The sequence below is a fragment of the Panthera pardus genome, unplaced genomic scaffold (assembly GCF_024362965.1).
Source record: "Panthera pardus isolate Hobbes unplaced genomic scaffold, ASM2436296v1 HiC_scaffold_12, whole genome shotgun sequence".
NCBI classification, from domain to species: domain Eukaryota; kingdom Metazoa; phylum Chordata; class Mammalia; order Carnivora; family Felidae; genus Panthera; species Panthera pardus.
The window spans coordinates 110,202,374-110,223,851 of NW_026526677.1; the positions used below are offsets into that span (position 1 = coordinate 110,202,374).

Below are 21,478 nucleotides of genomic sequence, written 5' to 3' on the forward strand. Positions count from 1 at the left end.
TCTCAAAAATTGGGACTTAGAACAACCAATCATAAACCCCTTTCCTCCAAAAAGAAGAAAAAAGAAGGAAGGAAATAATAAAGTTAAGAGCAGAAGATTAGCAAAATTAATTCTAGTTCTTTGAAAAGGTGAATATAATAAGCAAGAAATACCTACAGTAAGATTAAGCAAGAGAAAAAGGGAGAAGGATATGGTTAAATCAATTTTTTTTTTTTTTTAATGGAACGCTTCACAAATTTGCGTGTCATCCTTGCGCAGGGGCCATGCTAATCTTCTCTGTATCGTTCCAATTTTAGTATATGTGCTGCCGAGGTGAGCACAAATCAAATTTAATTTAAAAAGGAAAATAAAAAAAGATATCAGTTATTTAAAAATGATTTAAAAAGTTACTCTAAACAGCTTACACTAATAAATTTGAAAACAGACAAAATGAAAAAAGTTCTAGAAATGTACAAAACACAAACATTGATGCAAGAAAGAGAATGGGAAGGGCCCCTGGGTGGCTCTGTCAATTGAGCATCTGACTCTTGATTTCAGTTCAAGGTCATGATTGCACAGTTTGTGAATTCGAGCCCCACATCAGGCTCTGTGCTGAAATTACTGAGCCTGCTTGGGACTCTCTCTGTCTCCTTTCTCTCTCTGCCCTTTCCACATGCTCTCCCACTCTTTCTCTTTCTCAAAATAAAAAATAAATGAACTTAAGAAAAACAAAGAGAAGTTTTATAGGGCAGTAAGAATCAAAGAAATTAAAATGGTATTAAAGACTATTTCTCCCCCCAAATCCAAGCTATCTTGGCTTTGCAGGACAATTCTACCAATTTTTCAAGGAATAATTCTTTATTATTTTATATAAATTATTTCAGAAAAAAATGAGAAAAAAAGATGCCCAATTCTTTTTATGAGGTTAGTGCAATGTTTTGGGTTTTTTTCTCAAATTTTAATTTAAATTCTAGGGACACCTGGGTGGCTTAGTTGGTTAAGTGTCCGACTTCAGCTCAGGTCATGATCTCACAGTCTATGAGTTTGAGCCCTGCATTGGGCTCTGTGCTGACAGCTCCAAGCCTGGAGCCTGCCTCAGATACTGTGACTCCCCCTCTCTCTCTGCCCCTCCCCTGCTTATGCTCTGTCTCTCTGTCTCAAAAATAAATAAAAACAGAGAGAAGCTTCAGGAAAGATGGCGACGTAGGAGGACTGGGCTCACCACGTCCTGCTGATCACTTAGATTCCCCCCACATCTGCCTAAATAACCCAGAACACTGCCAGAAGACTAGCAAAATGGACCCTCCAGAGCCAAGTGTAGAAAAGAGGCCCACAGAAAAGGGTAGGAAGGGCGGACAGGTGGTGCGCGCTACACAGACTGGCAGGAGGGAGCCATGGCAGTGGAGGGGCAGCCCACCCAGCAAGGCATAGCCCCTGAGTCTGGCTTGTAAAAGCAGAGGGGCTGGACTGCATGAGTTCTGACAGCCAGCGGGACTTAACATCTGGAATGTTAAGAGTCAATAGCTCTGCTTTCGGAGAGTGGGGAGGGTGAGAGCACAATGGGAGGGAGAGGTGTAGAGCTCAGGAAGACAGTGATCAGCTCTGCAGGGAACAAAGGTGCTGGACTGCTCCATCTCCCTCTCCCATTCCCCAGACAAAACCCCAACGGGAACCAGTTCCCATCACTGAACTTGCTTGCACTGCGCACACACCCAATGTTGTGCTTCAGTGGATCCATCCCTCTGACAGGTTGGCCTCCCTGCTGGTGCTGCAGGGCACCTCCTGAAGGGGACCATTGAGGGCAAAGTGAGCAGAACCTGCCCATCCTGCCCATGTGCTCCTTGTGGATCCACCCTGGATAATACACCCTTGGCCAGATCCCATCCAGCAGCACCACAAGCTTCACAGTGTGCAAGTAGCCCAGACAGGGGACACACCACTCCATAGTGAGTCCTGCCCCTAGCAGAGGGGAAGATAAGGTACACACCAGTCTGTGGCCCCAGCGGTGGGCTGGGGACAGACATCAGGTCTGATTGCGGTTACGCCAACCAACACAAGTTTCTCCAGACAGTGCAGGGGAAGTGCCCTGCAGTTTGGAGCTACCACAGGGACTGTGGTAATGATGAAATGGAAGAATTCTCACAAGAAACTTAGGAAATAGCAACAGCTAACAAATTGATCAAAAACGATATAACAGAAAAAGAATTTGAATAATAGTCATAAAATTAATCACTGGGCTTGAAAAAAGTAGAGAGGACAGCAGAGAATATATTACTACAGAGATCACAGGACTAAGAAACAGTCAGGAGGAGCATAAAAATGCTATAAATGAGCTGCAAAATAAAATGGAAATGACCACAGCTCCGATTGAAGAGGCAGAGGAGAGAATAGGTGAATTAGAAGATAACGTTATGGAAAAAGAAGAAGCTGAGAAAAAGATTAAAAAAATCCAGGAGTATGAGGGGAGAATTAGAGAACGAACTGAAATAATTAAAGCAATAATATACGCATAATTGGGATTCCAGAGGAGGAAAAGAGAGAGAAAGGTGCTGAAGGTGTACTTGAACAAATCATAGATGAGAACTTTCCTGATAAGGGGAAGGAAAAAGGCATTAAAATCCAAGAGGCACAAAGAACTCCCTTCAGATATAACTTGAATTGATCTTCTGGACAACATATCAGAGTGAAACTGGCAAAATACAAGGATAAAGAGAAAATTCTGAAAGCAGCTTGGGATAAACGTGCTCTAACATATAAAGGGAGACCAATAAGACTAGTGATGGATCTATCTACTGAAACTTGGCAGGCCAGAAAGGAATGGCAGGAAATCTTCAAGGTAATGAAAAGAAAAAATAGCCAGACAAGAATCCTTTATCAAGCAAGTCTGTCATTTAGAATAGAAGGAGAGATAAAGGTCTTCCCAAATAAACAAAAACTGAAGGAATTCATCACCACTAAACCAGCCCTACAAGAGACCCTAGGGATGATTCTATGAGTGAAATGTTGCAAGGACCACAAAGTACCAGAGACATCACTACAAGCATGAAACCTACAGACATCACAATGACTTGAAAACCCATATCTTTCCATAATAACACTGAATGTAAATGGACTAAATGCTCCAACCAAAAGACATAGGGTATCAGAACGGATAAAAAAACAAGACCCATCTATTTGCTGTCTACAAGAGACACATTTTAGACTTGAGGACACCTTCAGATTGAAAGTGAGGGAATGGAGAACTATCTATCATGCTACTGGAACTCAAAAGAAAGCTGGAGTAGCCAAGCTTATATCTGACAAACTAGATGTTAAATTAAAAGCTGTAACAAGAGATGAAGAAGGGCATTATATAATAATTACAGGGGCTATCCATCAGGAAGAGCTAACAATTATAAATGTCTATGCGCCAAATACAGAAGCCCCCAAATATATAAAACAATTGATCACAAACATAAGCAACCTTACTGATAAGAATGTGGTAATTGCAGGGGACTTTAATACCCCACTGACCACAATGGATAGATCATCTAGACACATGGTCAATAAAGAAACAAGGACCCTGAATGATATATTGGATCAGATGGACTTGACAGATATATTTAGAACTCTGCATACCAAAGCAACAGAATATACTTTCTTCTCGAGTGCACATGGAACATTCTCCAAGATAGATCACATACTGGGTCACAAAACAGCCCTTCATAAGTATAAAAGAATTAAGTTCATAGCATGCACACTTTCAGATCACAATGCGATGAAGCTTGAAATCAACCACAGGAAAAAGACTGGAAAACCTCCAAAAGCATGAAGGTTAAAGAAAAACCTACTAAACAATAAATGGGTCAACCAGGCAATTAGAGAAGAAATTAAGAAACATATAGAAACAAATGAAAATGAAAATACAACAATCCAAATGCTTTGGGATTCAGCAAAGGCAGTCCTGACAGGAAAATACATTGCAATCCAGGCCTATCTCAAGAAACAAGAAAAACCTCAAATACAAAATCTAACAGCACACCTAAAGGAAATAGAAGCAGAACAGCAAAGACACCCTAAACCCTGCAGAAGAAGAGAAATAATAAAGATCACAATAGAAATAAACAATATAAAATATAAAAAAACTGTAGAGCAGATCAGTGAAACCAAGAGTTGGTTTTTTGAAACAAACAAAATTGATAAACCTCTAGCCAGGCTTCTCAAAAAGAAAAGGGAGATGACCCAAATAGATAAAATCATGAATGAAAATGGAATTATTACAACCAATCTCTCAGAAATAAAATCAATTATCAGGGAATACTATGGAAAAATACATGCCAACAAACTGGACAACCTGGAAGAAATGGGAAAATTCCTAAGCACCACACACTTCCAAAACTCAAACAGGAAGAAACAGAAAACTTGAACGCCCCTAACCAGAGAAGAAATTGAATCAGTTATCAAAAATCTCCCAACAAATAAGAGTTCAGGTCCAGATGGCTTCCCTGGGGAATTCTCTCAGACATTTAAAGCAGAGATAATACCTATCCTTCTCAAGCTGTTCCAAAAAATAGAAAGGGAAGGAAAACTTCCAGACTCCTTTCATGAATCCAGCATTACATTGGTTCCTAAACCAGACAGAGACCCAGCAAAAAAAGAGAACTACAGGACAATATCCCTGATGAATATGGGTGCAAAAATTCTCAACAATATACTAGGAAATCGTATTAAACAGCATATAAAAAGAATTATACACCATGATCAAGTGGGATTCATTCCTAGGATGCAGGGCTCATTCAACATTCCCAAATCGATGTGATACATCACATTAATAAAAGAAAAGATAAGGACCATATGATCCTGTCAATCAATGCAGAAAAATCATTTCACAAAATTCAGCATCCTTTCTAAATAAAAACCGTTAAGAAAGTCGGGATAGAAGGAACATGCTTAAACATCATAGAAACCATTTATGAAAAGCCCACAGCTAGTATCATCCTCAATAGGGAAAAATTAAGAGCCTTTTCCCTGAGATCAGGCACAAAACAGGGATGTCCACTCTCACCCCTGTTGTTTAGCATAGTGTTGTTAGTGCTACCAACAGCAATCAGACAACAAAAGGAAATCAAAGGTATCAAAATTGGCAAAGATGAAGTCAAGCTTTCACTTTTTGCAGATGACATGATATCATTCATGGAAAACCCTATAGACTCTACCAAAAGCCCACTAGAAGTGATACATGAATTCAGCAATGTTGCAGGATACAAAATCAATGTACAGAAATCAGTAGCATTCTTATACACTAATAATGAACCAACAGAAAGACAAAGAAACTGATCCTAATCACAACTGCACCAAGAAACATAAAATATCTAGGAATAAACCTAACCAAAAACGTAAAAGATCTGTATGCTGAAAACTATAGAAAGCTTATGAAGGAAATTGAAGAAGATATAAGGAAATGGGAAAAATTTCCATGCTCATGGATTGGAAGAATAAACCTTGATAAAATGTCAGTACTACCCAAAGCTATCTACACATTCAATGCAATCCCAATCAAAATTGCACCAGCATTATTCTCAAAGCAAGAACAAACAATTCTAAAATTTGTATGGAACCACAAAAGACCCCGAATAGCCAAAGTAATTTTGAAGAAGACCAAAGCAGGAGGCATCACAATCCCAGACATCAGCCTCTACTACAAAGCTGTCATCATCAAGACAGCATGGTATTGGAACAAAAACAGACACATAGACCAATGGAATAGAATAGAAACCCCAGAACTAGACCCACAAAAGTATGGCCAACTAATCTTTGACAAAGCAGGAAAGAATATCCAATGGAAAAAAGACAGTCTCTTTAACAAATGGTGCTGGGAGAACTGGACGGCAACATGGAGAAGGATGAAACTAGACCACTTTCTTACACCATTCACAAAAGTAAACTCAAAATGGATGAAGGACCTGAATGTAAGACAAGAAACCATCAAAACCCTGGAGGAGAAAGCAGTAAAAAAAAAAAAAAAACCTCTCTAACCTCAGCCGCAGCAATTTCTTACTTGACACATCTCCAAAGGCAAGGGAATTAAAAGAAAAAATGAACTTTGGACCTCATGAAGACAAAAAGCTTATGCACAGCAAAGGAAACAATCAACAAAATTAAAAGGCAACCGACAGAATGAGAAAAGATATTTGCAAATGACATATTGGACAAAGGGCTAGTATCCAAAATCTATTAAGAGCTCACCAAACTCCACACCCAAAAAACAAATAATCCAGTGAAGAAATGGGCAGAAAACATGAATAGACACTTCTCTAAAGAAGACATGAGCTGGACCTTCAAAGTGAGTAAGATTTGGACATATAAAATTAAGTATGGGAGTAAGAGAGGTACTCCAACGGGGGGAAATAATGTGATCATAATGAACAAGAAGAAACAAGTTTCATTTGGTTGACGTATAAAAGCACCAAAAGGAAGTAGGAAAACTCACAGGACAAAGGAGTTTAAGGAATATTTCGCTGAGAGTTGCAAATGCTTGCAATTAATTCCAGAAGCAAGAGTGACCTACTGAAGTACTCTGAGCTCCAGAATGACACACCAAAAGCTCTATTTCAGGAAGATTAAAGAGAATTACAGGAAGGACTAGACCTTCAGAATTGTTGTCATCTGCTTCAGTGAAGAAGAAACATCAAAACTGTCTTTCCCAGGCAGTTTCTTTAAATGGTGCACCAAATAAGCAAGGCCATAGTTTTTCATGAGACAATCCCTTTTCTTCCTATTGCATCAGTATTTCAGTCGCAGATTCTAATCACCCCTCAAATAGACACTGTTTATAATCAAATTGTATTTTTTAGTAATTAATCTGATCATATACTGTAACCACTAGGAAGAGCACAGGGGTCTCAATCACTGATACAGCCCAAGATCTAGTAAGGGTCAAGAACAAAATGGAGACCCAGAAGAGACAAAACTAGCATCACAAGGAGTCACAAAGGTGATAGAGGAATGGATGAGTAACCATGGTGGCCCCAAACTTGTGGGAGAAAAAAATGTACTATCATGGGTATGCTAGAAAATTGGTAAGTATGTTTATTAAGTAGGTCACCATTCTTTTATTAATGTAGTGGATAAAAATAAAAATAGACCAAAACAAAATAAAAAAGGACACTCTAATTCAGTGATGATGACACTTCAGTGTCTATGTGTAGTGGTTAGACATACAGTCTCTGGAGTCACATCCAAAATACAACCTGTATTATTTGTCCAAATTTCTGGACAGCTCTATACCTTATTTTTCGTTTGCAAAATGGGGTCACTAATTGTATCTGCCTTCAGGGTCTTGAAAACATTAAACGAGTTAATGTACACCCTTACAAAGTGCCTGGAACAAAGTAAGAATCCAATAAATGCTAATGATCATCATCATTACCACCACCCCTATCATCATTATCATCATCATCATTACCATCATTACCACTATCATCATCGTCACCATCATCATCACCATCAACACTATCATCGTCACCATCATCAATATCATCATCATCATCTTGCAAATGCAAGATATCTACACATACAAGTTTTTATGCAGATGCATTTACATAGCTTTGAATCACATGGTATATGCATTTCTTACTAGCACTCAGTTATTCAATACAATATCTTGGTCAATTATTTTTCTTTCTTAATAATAACTAATATTATTTTTAAACAATATAACAATATACACATGAAAATACCTCTTTTTTTAATCCCCAAAACCCCTCAGTAGTTGTACTTCTTCAGCAGCATTTTTCCATCTACTTCTGTCTCTCTCCCCTTCCCACACTTTGTTCAGAATTAATACAACAGATTAGGCAGAAGTCATAAAAATTCCTGGATCCCAAAAGAGTTCTGTCCTAATACAAAACCCACAGACAGCATTTAGGCCAACACTATCGCTGCCCTCCTAGCATGGTGCACTCCCGTGAGGTCTGTGCCACCATAATGGAGATGAAGTTGGGTACAAGGAGGAAGGAAGGTTAGAGTCATCTTTGTCTGTGTGGCCTCCTCTTTCTCATGCTTCCACATAGTATGGTGGTGCAAAAAAAAAGCCAAGAAGGACCAGAGAGTCACCCACAGGAAAGGCAAGAATACTCATGTGATTAAGAAGCAAGAGAAAGGTATCACGCTCACAAGCTGTCCAGCAGTGTGCCTCCAATCAGGAGAACTACTTAGTGGTTCCATTAGCAAGGCCCAAACTCACACATCCCCTCTCCTAGGCCCCTTGCCAGGTATGTGGGACCACACATTTTCCCTTCCAAGTGTCTCCAGTCTGCTTCCAGGGCCTGCTCAGTTCTCCTCAGGAGGTCTGGCACAGCTATTTATGCATCATGGACAGAGCTTGGATGTGTGGGCCACAGTGTCCGCCTCTGGGAATGCAAACCTCCATGCGGTGCATGACATAACCAAGGGCATGCAGAGAATGGAGCAAGCTACAGGCCTTGGCCAGGGGCTATGGACTAACTCCCCATTGCTGCCACATTCCAGCACAGATCTCTGAGGAAGCCAAGCGTTCTCAGCTCAAACTTGGCCTTCCAGCCATCATGAAGATAGAAATAGGGTAGACAGCATTTAAAACATTTAGTTTGGTTAATCAATTTTTAAATATTTACACACATGGGTCCTCATTTGTACTCTTGTGCCACATCATGCACATGACAGCACGATCATTTGTCCACCTCCACCTCCACTCCTTAAGAACCATGTGGGAGCCTACAAACATCAATGGCCCAAAAGGCTTTCAGTCATGGACCACGACAGGTTCATCCCAACGAACAGTACTGAGACTGGTAGGAACAGGCACTGTAAAATGCCTAGATGGTTCACTCAAATACCTTTGTAACCCAGCAACCATCAAATACTTGTTGAATGAAAAAGGAAGGAGTGGGTGAGCCCAAACTTTCTCAAAGGGCCAGGAAACTTGAGAAACTTAAATATAGCTTTCCTCTGGGTAGCACCATTACTGCTAATACAGACAGGTGCCTTGTGCATGAGAAACAACAAAGCTGATAAACAATAGCAAGAGCTGTGAAATTTGCATAAAATGCATATAGAAAGAACTATTTTCTGCTTTTTAACAACACACCGAGGTACCCACATGTGTAAACCAGGGATGTTACACTTGGAAGCAGGTGCCACTTCTGCTCAGCTCCTTGATTACATATTCAAATAAATGTACACAGCTTTATTTGAATGTGTAATCCTATGTGAATGGGAACATTCAAACAAACTCATTCGGTCCATTTATTTAGGTCTCTGATGGCTCATTCTAGGAAAATGCATGTACTTTCCCCATTTTGCTTTCTACACCATTAACTGGAAGAAATACAATTTAAAACATTTTGTTAAACTAGCAATAAGGATGGTGGGTTATGTTTTCTTTCTTTGTGGAGAAGTTACACTGAACTGTGATGCATAGAAACATATGTACGCATCTCCAACAAAATGAATATATATTATATATGACCTCAATAACATTCTATAGGATAAAATGTCTTAATGTATAGAATATAGGTTTTTATGTATAAAGGGAAAAAATGGATTGCACTAGAAATAAAGGGAAAAGCCATTCTTTCTTGCCTCCCCTGCTGTTTCAACGATTGTGGATTGCAGGATTTGGATGGGACAAGATGGAAAGTAGGACTTTATCATTATATAAAGGTGTTTTTTTTAATACTTATAATTGTGCTCCAGAGCCACTAACGTGGGGAGTCCTATAAACCTGAGTTTCAAGAAGGTTAATCTGAGAGCAGTGTGTAAAAAAAAAGGAAGAAAGGAGAGGCTGGGAGGGAAGGCATCTGTCCCTTAAGAGGCTCAGAAAGAGTAACAGGGGCATGGAATGGGATGTGGTAAGGGAGACTGGGTTGTTCAGCAAGGACTGGTCATGGAAGGAGGAACAAGAGGACTGGAAATCTAATGGCTATCATTGCCTCTGTCCTTGCCTGAACCAGACCCTCATTCCAGTGCATGGATGGACCTAACACACAGGCACCTTTCAGAACTCAAAGTCCTCATGGTCCACCAGGACTTACAATCTTTTCTACTTGGGTCTTCCACACGGTGTGTGGCTTTGTGAAAATCTCCACACTCCTAATAAACATTCTCTGACACCACTTCTCTGGCAAACCCGGGGTCTCGTTCTTTAGTCGGTCTTTCTGAGTTTGGTCAAAGACAAAACAGAAACATGAATGTTTGATGGGAGAGACAAAAATTATAAACATCTCCCTGCTGCCTGTCTTGTGGGCTTCTCTTGGTTTCTGTCTGGCCCCTTTCAGATAGAAAGATAACACATAAGCAATTTATTTGGGAGGGATTTTTAGGTGTGGGGTTTGAGAGAGCCAGGATGGGCCCAGGGGACTGACTTGGGCCAGTGGAAGAGTGAAAGGGAAAATAGGAATTTGAGCCAAGCTCTCCTCAGAAACAAAGTGTGTGTCTGGCTGCACCAGTAGGTAGGCTTACCTCTGAGTATGTGCAGTCTGACGAGACAGGGCCATTATCAACACCAGGCACAGCTGGAAGGAGAGAACCCCACCAGCTGGGAAGCCTCATCTCCCCTTGCATCTGCCCAATGGAATCTAGCTTCCTTTCCCATTATTTTATGGAAACAGCTCTGGTTAATGGGCTCCATCTTCAACTCATATGGACTCTCTATCTCATGCTTCTTGGCTCTCAGCCATGGCTGCCAGGTGCTCTTGCGTCTCTGCCCTCTGGATGGTGTCTGCCTCACCTCCACTCTCTCTGGCCGCTCCTGAGAAGCCCACCTCACCAGTCTTACCCAACTGACTTGCCTTTGTGTCTCTTCTCTTCTGGGTATTTTCTCCATTAGAAATCTCATTTTATCATATGGCTTCAAACTCCATATTCACCCAGTAGACTCTGAAATCTCTATCTTTTGTTACTGAAATGTCACTTAATCTTCCCTTTCCGGTTGTTTAGGGGTCTCCTAATTTTGGCTGGCTTCTCCAAGTGAGTGCCCCAAAAATGAAACTCATCTACCTCCCTCCCAAACCTGTTTTTTCTCCTGAGTTCCCCTACAACACAATTCTCCCAGACACTCCTACTCAAGGTCTAATTGTTATTTACTCATTCAGTGAAAAACAAAAACCCACTCAAGCATCTGTCGTGCACCAGGCACTGGGGACTGGGACAGCTGCTGGGCATCCGGTCTTGCCACAGTCACCTTTAATGCCTTTTTCCTTGATCATGCAACCCATCGCTAGGTCCAACCAATTCATAATATCTTCCAAATCCATCCTGTCCTATGTGTTCCAGATTCTGCTATCCAAATTCCAATCTTAATGACTTCTGAGATGGATCTTTGCTGTCGCCTCTTAATGGGATGTTTTCGACCCTCCATTCTAATTCATTTGATAATCCTGCACCAGATTAATCTCAAAGCACATTTATCACTGATCAGAAGCCAACAGAGAGAGGTAAAAAGACAGGGCCATCTCAACTGGCTGTGTGAGCCTGGGCAAATAGCTTAGTTTTCTGACTCTGTTCATTCCTCTGTAAAATGATTCCTTCCTTATTGGGGTGTTGTCAGGATTAAGGAAATGGTAACATTGTTTAAGCACATTACACATAATACTTCACTAAATCCTTGCCACAACACTATGGAGTATATACTATTATTATTTTCCTTTCATAAGTAAAGAAATTGAGGCACAAAGAAAAAATAACTCAACTAAATTCATAGTTCTAGGAAGAAGTAAAGCCAGGTTTGCTGGGACCCAGACCACTGGATTAAAGCCAGGATTGGGACCCAGACCATTGGATTCTAGAGTACAGGCTTTTCCCAGACACATAGTAGGTACAAAACTAAAGTTAACTCTCATCACCTTCCCAGATACATGAGATAATTTTTTCCTCTCTGCATTATCTAGACAGAGTTAGGTTTCTAACACTTAGAAATGAAAGAATTTTAATTAATATGACTGCCAAACTCATGGAGTTTTCACCAGTTTATCTTTGGTGAATATTAGGGAGGCACAGGATAGTTTCTACATACCAATAAATCCAACAATATATGCAAAACATGTAACTTTTGAATCATCTCTTTCACATATATGCAAAGCATTCTGTTTAATGGAACAAGCATAGAAATCTTACCCAAAGTATATTTCTCCTATGTTTTCAAAGCAAACATTCAGATGTTTACTCAAAAACACATAAAACTTCTAATCCTCATATTTGTAGTTTTCTTGGAGTGTACAGTTCAGATTTTGAGACTCTCTTTATCCTGATTTTGCTAGTATCTCACCTAAAGTGTCAACGGTCATTAAGCAAATAAACTAGAATTTACAGGTCGTTCATTTGTACTTGTTCCTCCATTTCAGGTAACTTACTCATTTAATCATTAGTCAACTATTTGAGCAGGGCTTTATATTCTATTATATAATAGGCTGAAGAGCACAGCCACCAGCCCAAGAGTTGCTGACCATGCCTGGGGCATCTTTGCATCACCAAATAAATACTCCATTTATTGAGTGATGTCTATTTCTCTTCCTACCATCCTAACATCAGACTGTATTTTTACTTCTCAAATCCTCCCCTCTGCAGCTGCAGAAGGGACCCAAGCCTCAGCCCCAGGAATGCGCTCAGTATGTCTTTCTGGCACAGGACTTAGTCTAGGAGACAGCACTTAGGCTTAGCTCAGGTTTACCTTTAACTTTACATCCTCAGGTTTTGCAAATACAGAATTTCTCTTTGAAGCATATATTTTGTTAAACAGTTTCAGCTATGCTTGGTATTTTAAGCACTGAATCCATCATAGGAGAAATGACTATTGAATAATTTCTCATAGAGTAATTGTAAATAGAGCTAATGAATGCTGGGCTAGCTTTACAAAAATGTACATAGGGACACCTGGGTGGCTCAGTTGGTTGAGGGTCCAGCTCTTGATTTTGGCTCAGGTCATGATCCCAGAGTCATGGGATCAAGCCCCACACTGGGCTCCACACTGAGTGCAGACCTACTTAAGATTCTATCTTCCTCTCCCTCTGTCCCACCCCCATTAGTGCACACACTCTCCCTCTCAAAATAAAAAAAAAAAAATTTTAAACGCTGTACAAAAATAAACCAAGTAAATGAATATAATACAAATCAGATAAAACTACACTTGGCTGTATCTAATTTCATAAGGCCTTTATACTTCACACTGCGTTTTTAATGCTCAAGACAAAATCAATCACTCAACTAATTAATTAGATAGATTAAACAAACATAAAAAGTCCTGAAGTTTGTGCACTAATGTATATCCAATGTCTTTATATGTTCTTTGTGCCTCCATAAAGCTGAACTGGATGCATTGTTTGGATTAGAATTAATCTTTGGGCAGGCAGACAGCTTTTCATTTTCATATATTTTATTTGAACTTTTTTCATCTCTCAAGGCAGCCTTGATAAGATTTATGAGCTCTGTCAATACTTCCAAAGGTTTTTATTGAGCCACAGAGGGGCCCAAGGAACATTCAATCCCAAATTTAGGGAAAACAATAAACAGGTAACTCTGTCCTTCCATAAAATCTGACAATGAGAGAGTGAAAGTGTCAATAAATAAGCCCATCCTCTTTTTTAAGATATCTGCTATTTTTAAATTTGCCTAGCTGCTGATAATAAACAAACACATCAGAAGGAGGAAGTATCTGATTGAACGGTTCCATTAAATCTCCCTTTTGACTCATAGGAGACTCACGCAAATTTTGAAAGGGGGGGGCTTTTAAGTAATAATACACTGTTTATTAAACATCAAAGTCATTCACTGCTAAAATCCTTCCCAACAGCTTCTAATAATGTATAGAATAAAATTCATATCACTTCCATAATAAATTATTGCTGAACACCCCTACCCACACTCACATCCCATTGTGGCCCTCCTTGCGGCCAACCTGTGAACCTTAGAAACTATTATTCTTCCACCTAATCCACCTACAACCAACACAGACAGTGAATGTTCCATGGAAAACTGAAAATCTGAGCAGGTCAATAATGAGTAAGGAAACTGAATCACTAATCAAAAATCTACCAATAAAGAAAAGCCCAGGACCAGATGGCTTCACTGGTTAATTCTACCAAACATTTAAAGAAGAATTAGTATCAACCCTTCTTGACCTCTTCCAAAAAAAAAAAAAAAAAGGAAAGAGAGAAAAGGAGAGGACACACTCAAATTCATTTTATAAAGCCAGCATTACCCTTACACCAAAAATAAACAAGGCCTCTGTATGAAAATAAAATTATAGGCTAACATCCTTAATGAACAAAGATGCGAAAATTCTAACTGAAATATGAACTGGGACACCAGGGTGGCTCAGTCAGATGAGGGTCCAACTCTCGATTCTGGCTCTGGTCATGATTCTAGGGTCATGGAATTGAGCCCCACATTGGGCTCCGTGCGAGTGTGGAGCCTGCTGGAGATTCTCTCTCCCTCTGCCCCTCTCCTACTAATGCTTCCTCTCTCTCTCTCTCTCTCTCTCTCTCTCTCTCTCTCGCTAAATTAAAGGAAATAAAAATTTACATATATATATATACATATATATGTATATATATATGTATATATATATATACATATATATATATATACATACATATATACATATATATATATAAATTGAATTTAACAACACATTAAAAGGACCGTACACCACGATTAAGTAGAGATCTGTTCCAGGGATGCAAAGATGGTTCAACATAACAAATCAATAAATGTGATACATCATAAAAAATGAAAGATAAAAATCATAGAATTATCTCAATAGATGCAAAATAACATTCAAAACTCTCAATAAATTTGGTATAAAAGGAATTGATTTCAACATAATAAAAACCATATATGACAAAACCACAGTGAATATCACATTCAGTAGTCAAAGCTGAAAGCTTTTGCTGTCAGATAAGGAGCAAGACAAGGGTGTCCACTCTCACCACATCTATTCAACATAGTATTAGAAGTCCTACCAGAGGAATCAGGCAAGAAACAGGAATAAAAATCTTCCTAATCAAGAAGGAAGAAGTAAAATCACCCATTTGCAAATAACATGATCTTATTGTATAGAGAAAACCCAAAAGACTCCACCAAAAAAAAAAAAAAAGAAGAAGAAAAGAAAGAAGAGAAAAAGAACCAATCATAGGACATGCTGTTACTATATTTACCAAGTAAAATACCAAGTATTTTCAGGGAAAATCCTGGCAATATACCATTCCATCCATTCCAAGGATCTACAGTAGCTGCACTTAATCTGCTGTATCTACTGCAGAGTCAGTTGCTAAGGCTTATACCTGGGCTAGGGATCAGCCTCCTGATTGCCAGGGGGGTATCAATGCCTTATAGCCTTGAAGGAGAGGTAGACCAGCAACTTTAGGAACTTCACCTGATTGTGCATGTCATATATGTTGGCAGGAGAAGCAGCACTGTCAGGCATGAGGAGATAGACTGGAGCAGAATATGCCAGACCAGGACCCCTATGTTCTCCCCTCTTTCGATGGGGTGTGCTCCATTCCAGGTATAATGGATTTCAACAGGTCTGACTTTAAGCAGAACAACAGGATCCCAGTAGAAATTGTAGATCCCCCTCACCCAAGGGTACAAAGTAACTCACCTATCCTATGGGACATCCCATGGCAAATTCCAGTAGACAACACCTTTGGTGCTCCCAGCAGCATAGCATATTCATCCACAGTGAGAGTTGGGGCCATATGGATCTCCCTATAATTCTGTACCTTTATAGCATTGGGTGCCTCAGCATGGGTCCCCAGTCTGGCATCTGGGGCCAGAGACCCTACTACTTGATCATTAAAATGCATTAAAGCCTGTGACAGCACATTAGTACACCTGGCCAAGGTGGTTTTCCCTGTTAATAATTTAATCTGCTGCTTTAATATTCCATTTTTCCTTTCTACAAATCAGTGCTTTATGATCCAGGACATGGAAAACAGTGATGATCACCTCAGGCTCTTGCAGGTGAGCCCAAATGTCCTGATACAATATCCTGATACCACAGGGCTTAATTATGTTAATCTGCCCTTTGGTGTCCCAGTGTCTAAATTCTAGGTTAATCTCTTTAGAACAGCCCACCTGTCAGTGCAAAGGGTTAATGGCTAGAGCTCATGAGTGATCACCAGTGAAATTGCTCTGAGTTCAGCCCAGTGGCTGCTTAGCTTATTCCTGTTTCCATCCAGATGGCACCAGTATTGGGCTAAATAGCAACTTGAGTTCCTCTGTGTTGGGTTTCCCCAACTAGACCCATGTGTATATTAGGCATCAGAGGGAATTTTTCCCCATTTCCTCTATAGGCCGCAGAGGCCATAACACGGATAAAAGTGGGGGCATTTGAAGGATCTACATATTCTATAGGACCCATTTTCACCTACATTTCTGGATACAATGAGCTGTACATGGCAAATTATAAACTTTGATGAAAAATTAAAGAAAACAGAAACAAATGAAAAGATATCCTATGTTCATGGATCAGAAGAATTAATATCATTGAAACTCCCATATTACCTAAAGCTATCTATAGGCCAATGCAATCTCTATCAAGATTCCAATGGCATTTTCACAGAAGTAGAAAAAAACAACCCTAAAATTTGTATGGAACCACAAAGGATTCCAAATAGCCAAAGCAATCTGAGGAAGTATATAAAGCTAGAGGAATCATATGTCCTGATTCATATTATATCACAAAGTTATAGCAATCAAAACATTATGGTACTGGCATAAAAAAAAGATACATAGGCCAACAGAATAAAGAACCCAAAAATAAACCCATGCATGTGTGGTCAATTAATTTATAACAAACAATGTGAGAATATACAATGGGTAAAGGACAGTCTTTTCCATAAATGGTGCTGGAAAAACTGAGTAGCTACATGCAGAAAAATGATAATGAATTCATAGTTTTTACTAGCCACAAAAATTAACTCAGAATAAAGACTTAAATGTACATGAAACTGTAAAACTCCTAGAAGAAAACCAACAGGAAAATCCCCTTAACATTGGACTTGACAACATATTTGGAATTACACCAAAAGCACAGGCATTAAAAATTAAATAAACAAGTGGAACTACATGAAATTAAGAAGCACCTCACAGCAAAGGAAATTGTTAACAAAATCAAATGTGAACCCACAGATGAGAGAAAACATTTGTAAATCATATACCTGCTAAGGGGTTAATATCCAAGATATATAAAGAACTCATATCACTCAATAGCAGGACCCACAAATAATCCAATTTAAAAATGGGCAAAGAACTTAAATAGACATTTTTCCAAAGATTTTTCCAAAGAGCCACAATGGCCTACAGGTACACGAAAGGTGCTCAATATTACTAACATCAGGAAGGTGTAAATCAAAATCATAATGAGCAAACCACCAGAAGACTAGCAGAATGGACTCTCCGGAGTCAAGAGTAGACAAAAGGCCCACAGAAGAGGATAGGATGGGCTAAGGGGTGGTGTGCAGTACACAGACTGGTGGCAGGGAGCCGGGGCAGTGGAGGGGCAGCCCACTGGGCAAGGCAGAGCCCCCAAAATCTGGCTTGCAAAACCTGGAGGGGCTGGACTGCATGAGTTCTGACAGCCAGCGGGACTTAACATCTGGAATGTTATAAGTCAACATCTCTGCTCCAAGAGCGGGAGGGCGAGAGGACAATGGGAGGGAGAGGTATTAAACCCCGGAAGACAGAGTTCAGCTCAGCAGGAAACAAAGGCACTGGCCAGCACCATCTCTCTCACCATCCCTCTGCCAAAATCCCAGAAGGAACCAGTTTCTGTCACCGAACTTGCTTGCATCACGCAAACACCCAACACTGTGCTTCTGTGTGTCCATCCCTCCAACGGGCCTGCCTCCATTCTGGTGCCACAGGGCCCTTCCCAAAGCAGCCTACTGAAGGCAAAGCGAGCTGAGTCTGCCCCTCCTACCCTGGTGCACCTTGCGGATCCACCAGGCTAATACACCAGATCCTATCCAAGCAGCACCACAAGCCTGGAAGTGTGCAAGTAGTCCAGACAGGGGCCACACCACTCCACAGTGAATCCTGCCCCTGGGAGAGGGGAAGGTAAGGTACACACCACGCTGACTATGGCCCCAGCGGTGGGCTGGGGGCAGACATCAGGTCTGACTGCAGCCCCACCCACCAACACAAGTTACTCCAGACAGCACAGGGGAAGATCCTGGCAGTTCCACCCCACTCTAGGGACTATCCAAAGTGATGAAATGGAAGAATTCTCCTCAAAACAAACTCCAGGAAGTACCGACAGCTAACGAACTCATCAAAAATGATTTAAGCAATGTAACGGAAAAAGAATTTAGAATAATAGTCATAAAATTAATCACTGGGTTGAAAAAAATAGAGAGGACAGCAGAGAATATATTACAACAGAGATCAAGGGACTAAGAAACAGTCAGGAGGAGCTAAAAAATGCTATAAATGAGCTGCAAAATAAAATGGAGGTGACCACAACTCGGATTGAAGAGGCAGAGGAGAGAATAGGTGAATTAGAAGATAAAATGATGGAAAAAGAGGAAGCTGAGAAAAAGAGAGATAAAAAAAAATCCAGGAGTATGAGGGGAGAATTAGAGAACTAAGTGACACAATTAAAGCAATAATATACGCATAATTGGGATTCCAGAGGAGGAAGAGAGAGGGAAAGGTACTGAAGGTGTACTTGAACAAATCATAGCTGAGAACTTCTCTGATCTGGGGAAGGAAAGAGGCACTGAAATCCAAGAGGCACAGAGAACTCCCTTCAGACGTAAATTGAATCAATCTTCTGCATGACATATCATAGTAAAACTGGCAAAATAGAAGGATAAAGAGAAAATTCTGAAAGCAGCTTGGGAAAAACATGCTCTAACATATAAAGGGAGACCAATAAGACTAGTGATGGATCTATCTACTGAAACTTGGCAGGCCAGAAAGGAATGGCAGGATATCTTCAATGTGATGAAAAGAAAAAAACAGGCAGACGAGAATCCTTTATCCAGCAAGTCTGTCATTTAGAATAGAAGGAGAGATAAAGGTCTTCCCAAACAAACAAAAACTGAAGGAATTCATCACCACTAAACCAGCCCTACAAGAGATCCTAAGGGTGATTCTATGAGTGAAATGTTGCAAGGACCACAAAGTACCAGAGACATCACTACAAGCATGAAACCTACAGACATCACAATGACTTGAAAACCCCTATCTTTGCATAATAACACTGAGTGTAAATGGACTAAATGCTCCAACCCATATCTTTCCATAATAACACTGAATGTAAATGGACTAAATGCTTCAACCAAAAGACACAGGGTATCAGAATGGATTAAAAAAATACCCATCTATTTACTGTCTATAAGAGACTCATTTTACACCTGAGGACACCTTCAGATTGAAATTGAGGGGATGGAGAACCATTTATCATGCTACTGGAACTCAAAAGAAAGCTGGAGTAGCCATACTTATATCAGACAAACTAGACTTTAAATTAAAGGCTGTAACAAGAGATAAAGAAGGGAATTATAAATAATTACAGGGTCTATCCATCAGGAAGAGCTAACAATTATATATGTCTATGTGCCGAATACGGGAGACCCCAAATATATAAAACAAGTCATCACAAACATAAGCAACCTTATTGATAAGAATGTGGTAATTGCAGGGGACTTTAAGTCTCCACTTACAACAATGGATAAATCATCTAGACACAGGATAAATAAAGAAACAAGGGCCCTGAATGATACATTAGATCAGAAGGACTTGACAGATATATTTAGAACTCTGTACCCCAAAGCAACAAATATACTTTCTTCTCGAGTACACATGGAACATTCTCCAAGGTATATTACGTACTGGGTCACAAAACAGCCCTTCATAAGTATAAAAGAATTAAGATCATACCATGCACTTTCACACCACAATGCTATGAAGCTTGAAATAAACCACAGGAAAAAGTCTGGAAAACCTCCAAAAGCATGGAGGTTAAAGAACACCCTACTAAAGAATGAATGGGTCAACCAGTCAATTAGAGAAGAAATTAAAAAATATATGGAAACAAATGAAAATGAAAACACAATAATCCAAACGCTTTGGGATTCAGCAAAGGCAGTCCTGACAGGAAAATACATTGCAATCCAGGCCAATCTCAAGAAACAAGAAAAACCCCAAATACAAAATCTAACAGCACACCTAAGGAAATAGAAGCTGAACAGCAAAGACACCCCAAGCCCAGCAGAAGAAGAGAAATAATAAAGATCAGAGCAGAAATAAACAATACAGAATCTAAAAAAAAACTGTAGAGCAGATCAATGAAACCAAGAGTTGGTTTTTTGAAAAAATAAACAGAATTCATAAACCTCTAGCCAGACTTCTCAAAAAGAAAAGGGAAATGACCCAAATAGATAAAATCATGAATGAAAATGGAATTATTACAACCAACCCCTCAGAAATACAAGCAATTATCAGAGAATACTATGAAAAATTATATGCCAACAAACTAGACAACCTGGAAGTAATGGACAAATTCCTAAACACCCACAGACTTCCAAAACTCAAACAGGAAGAAACAGAAAACTTGAACAGACACATAACCAGCGAAGAAATTGAATCAGTTATCAACAACCTCCCAACAAATAAGAGTCCAGGATCAGATGGCTTCTCAGGGGATTTCTACAAGACATTTTAAGCAGAGATAATACCTATCCTTCTCAAGCTATTCCAAAAAATAGAAAGGGAAGGAAAACTTCCAGACTCCTTTCATGAAGCCAGCATTACTTTGGTTCCTAAACCAGACAGAGACCGAGCAAAAAGAGAGAACTACAGGACAATATCCCTGATGAATAGGGATGCAAAAATTCTCAAGAAGATACTAGCAAATCTAATTCAACAGCATATAAAATAATTATACACCATGATCAAGTGGGATTCATTCCTGGGCTACAGGGCTGGTTCAACATTCGCAAATCAATCAATGTGATACATCACATTAATAAGAGAAAAGATAAGAACGATATGATCCTGTCAATTGATGCAGAAAAAGGATTTGACAAATATCTACACCCTTTCTTAATAAAAACCCTCGAGAAAGTCGGGATAGAAGGAATATACTTAAACATCATAAAAGCCATTTATGAAAGGCCCACAGCTAATATCACCCTCAATGGGGAAAAACAGAGAGCTTTCTCCCTGAGATCAGGAACATGACAGGGATGTCCACTCTCACCGCTGTTGTTTAACATAGTGTTGGAAGTGCTAGCATCAGCAATCAGACAACAAAAGGAAATCAAAGGCATCAAAACTGGCAAAGATGAAGTCAAGCTTTCACTTTTTACAGATGACATGATATTATACATAGAAAACCTGATAAACTCCACCAAAAGTCTGCTATAACTAATACATGAATTCAGCAAAGTTGCAGGATCCAAAATCAATGTACAGAAATCAGTTGCATTCTTATACTCTAATAATGAAGCAACAGAAAGACAAATAAAGAAACTGA

At 39.6% G+C, this 21,478-nt stretch overlaps 1 non-coding gene across 1 annotated transcript; it reads right to left on the reverse strand.

Annotated features, from left to right (window-relative positions):
- Positions 1-213: 213 nt before the first annotated feature.
- Positions 214-320, reverse strand: LOC128776381 (U6 spliceosomal RNA). Its single transcript, XR_008421444.1, has one exon. It is a non-coding gene; the product is annotated as a U6 spliceosomal RNA (small nuclear RNA).
- Between the last annotated feature and the right edge of the window lie 21,158 nt (positions 321-21,478).